Source organism: Xyrauchen texanus, chromosome 10 (assembly GCF_025860055.1).
Source record: "Xyrauchen texanus isolate HMW12.3.18 chromosome 10, RBS_HiC_50CHRs, whole genome shotgun sequence".
Classification (NCBI taxonomy): Eukaryota; Metazoa; Chordata; class Actinopteri; order Cypriniformes; family Catostomidae; genus Xyrauchen; species Xyrauchen texanus.
In genome coordinates this window covers 10,726,203-10,728,887 of record NC_068285.1, presented here as the reverse complement: position 1 = coordinate 10,728,887, position 2,685 = coordinate 10,726,203, and positions in this window count along the sequence as shown.

The window sequence follows — 2,685 nt, the reverse complement described above, 5'->3', positions numbered from 1 at the left end:
GATGAAAAGTTCTTACAGAAGCCCCGGTAGTATCCTGACATCCCCAAGAATCGTCGAAGTTCACGTTTGTTGCAGGGTTTAGAAAAGCTTAGAATGGCTTCGATCTTAGCTTCCACTGGTTTGACAAAACCATGGCCCACCTTCTTCCCCAGGTAGGTCACCGTGGCTTTTCCTACCTCACATTTTGCAAGGTTCAAAGTTAGTGAAGCACGTGCTAGTCTGTCAAAGACCATCTTCAATGTTCCAACGTGGTCTTCCCATGTTTTGTTATAGACCACAATGTCATCAATATATACATCACAGTTAGGAACATCTCCAAGTACAATTTGCATCAGCCTCTGAAATGTGGCTGGGGCATTTCGCATCCCAAAGGCGAGGACGGAATATTGTAGGAAGTAGTCTGTTGTGGCAAAAGCAGAGATTTCTGAGGCACGGGCGGTCAGGGGCACTTGCCAGTAGCCTTTCAGCAGGTCCAGCTTTGAAACAAATGTAGCTGACCCCACTCTATCCACGCTAATCCTCCATACGGGGAGTGGAAAAGAGTCCGGTTTTGTTACTGCGTTGACTTTGCGGAAATCTGTGCAGAAACGAAAAGTGCCATCGGCCTTTGGGACCAGTAAACAGGGAGAACTCCACGGACTTTGGCTATGTTGGGCCAGGTCATGCCGTAGCATATATTCAACTTCTGTTTTCATTAAGTTACGCTTGGTTGGATTAACCCGGTAAGGATGCTGTTTAATGGGTTTAGCTTGCCCAACATCAATGTCATGTTCCAGAACTGAAGTTCTGCCTGGGACATCGGAGAACAGGGATGGGTAATGATGCATCAACCTAATAACTTATGTGATCTGCTCAGGGTTTAGATGGGCAAGAAAAGAAGGCAAATCTTTCAACACATCAGAGTTTTGCAATCTTCCACCAGTTTGTACCCTGGCTTGCATGGTCTCTTCTACATCTGACATATTACCCGTCACTGTCACAGGTAGCGCAGGGCTAGGTGGAGAAACAGGCTTTGAGTTACACACAAATCTTTTCAACATATTAATGTGACATACTCTAGTCTTCCTTCTTCTGTCAGGGGTACTGATCACATAGTCTGTATCGCTGAGTTTCTCTTTCACCTGATATGGGCCTGCAAATTTGGCTTGTAAAGCTGAACCAGGTTCAGGCAGAAGTACAAGAACTTCATCATTTGGTTGGAAACTACGAGAGACACTTCTCTTATCATAGCGTTTCTTCATCTTTGACTGAGTTACCATCAAATGTTCCAGAGCAAGATTGCGTGCCTGGTGCAACCGCTCCGAAATGAACTAACATACTCAAGGATCGTCACTGGCACAGCATCCTTTGCTAGTAATTGTTCATTTAACACTTTTAGAGGCCCACGCACCGTGTGTCCGAATACAAGATCTGCCGGACTAAAACCAAGTGACTCCTGCTCCGCTTCTCTAATAGCAAACATTAAAAATGGCAAAGCCTCAGCCCAGTCTTTCCTACTTGAGAGACAGTAGGTACGCAACATTGTTTTGAGCGTCTGATGGAATCTTTCCACAGCGCCTTGTGATTGTGGATGATATGCGCTTGAGAGTACATGCTTAATTCCCAGCTGAGCTAATGTCTGAGTGAATAGTCTTGATGTAAAATTTGTGCCCTGATCAGTTTGCAAGATTCTAGGCAAACCAAAGGTGGTACAGAACTTGATCAGTTCGCGGATAATTACAGGAGCCTTGATAGAGCTGTAGGGGATAGCTTCGGGGAATCTTGTGGCTGTACACATAATGGTTAGAATGTACTCATGTCCCGATTTTGACTTGGGTAGCGGTTCAGAAGAAGATACTTATATTACTATAAGTAAATGAATAAATAAATAAATGAATACGTCCTTGGACGTAACAGCAGGAAAAACTGTTATTTTTGCCTGTAAATACTGTTGTCATAACGAGTACATACAGTATATCTGATGAGCTGTTCAAGAGATTGGACAGATTTGCATTTTGAGTAACTCTCAAGTGAGATTGCGAGTGCGCATGTACTCTGTATGAACACGTGCGCAGACTGACTGCTCCTCACATAACATCAGCCATGCTTAGATATTATTTGTTGTTTTTATTTACTTATTTGTATAACATCCTTTTGCAGTTATATTACCTCTCTAACTTGATTCAGAGAACTAGCATAAATCTTCATGAAAATGGACACCTCACAATTCATAGATTTGATAGGCTGCTGATATATATATTTATCTGGCTAAAATCTCTTTCTCAGAGTCTGATACACAAGACTTGTTCTCTATGATAAAAAAGCAAGTAATTATAAATGAGTGTATTTCATCAGTCAATGTTTTTGGTAACATCTTTTAATTATTATGTAGTTCTTTAAATACCATATATATATGGTATATATATGCACACAGAAATGCATGGTCCTCGAAGGGGTTCGTGAGACGGGGGGGCATGCGCTTACTGCGGGGTGCTCGATGCTGGGGCTGAGAGCTGGGCCCACTCTTGGTTGAGGCGGGGCTGCACGTTTTTTTGGAAGCCGCCCTCGGCAGGCAGACGAAGCACGGCCCGTGCTGGAAGTGCGACAGGGCATGATGTTAAGAGATGGCCACCGTCTGCTACGCGGGGTAAATTTACCCCGTAAAACTGAGCCCGTCATTATCCCCAAATCGCCTTCATCGCCAGG